The sequence below is a fragment of the Gavialis gangeticus genome, unplaced genomic scaffold (genome assembly GCF_001723915.1).
Source record: "Gavialis gangeticus isolate Ggan-Ray unplaced genomic scaffold, GavGan_comp1, whole genome shotgun sequence".
NCBI classification, from domain to species: Eukaryota; Metazoa; Chordata; order Crocodylia; family Gavialidae; genus Gavialis; species Gavialis gangeticus.
The window spans coordinates 14002698-14002911 of record NW_017728996.1 but is presented as its reverse complement, the minus strand read 5'-3'; the positions used below and the strand labels follow the sequence as shown (position 1 = coordinate 14002911).

The 214-nt window shown below is 55.1% G+C and overlaps 1 protein-coding gene across 1 annotated transcript in view; it reads right to left on the bottom strand.

Moving 5' to 3' along the window:
- Window positions 1–214, bottom strand: part of LOC109288491 (F-actin-capping protein subunit alpha-1-like) — a 60731-nt gene that overhangs the window by 30003 nt on the left and 30514 nt on the right. The gene's annotated exons all lie outside the window — the stretch shown is intronic.

Here is a 214-nt window from a genome sequence, read left to right as displayed (position 1 = left end):
AATCTTCAAATCTGAAACAAATCAAGGGACCAATTAAAAGGTCCGAATCGATTCGAAGCTCTCCGAATCTTCCGAAAAGATTTGGAGAGCTTTGATGAGTCAGACAGTCCCTGCCCGCTGCAGCAAGGAGCTGGTAAGTACTAGGGGGAGGGGAGGGGGAAGGGGATCGTGGGGGGACTCCTGCCAGCCCCTGCCTGCTACCCCAGCCCCCCCA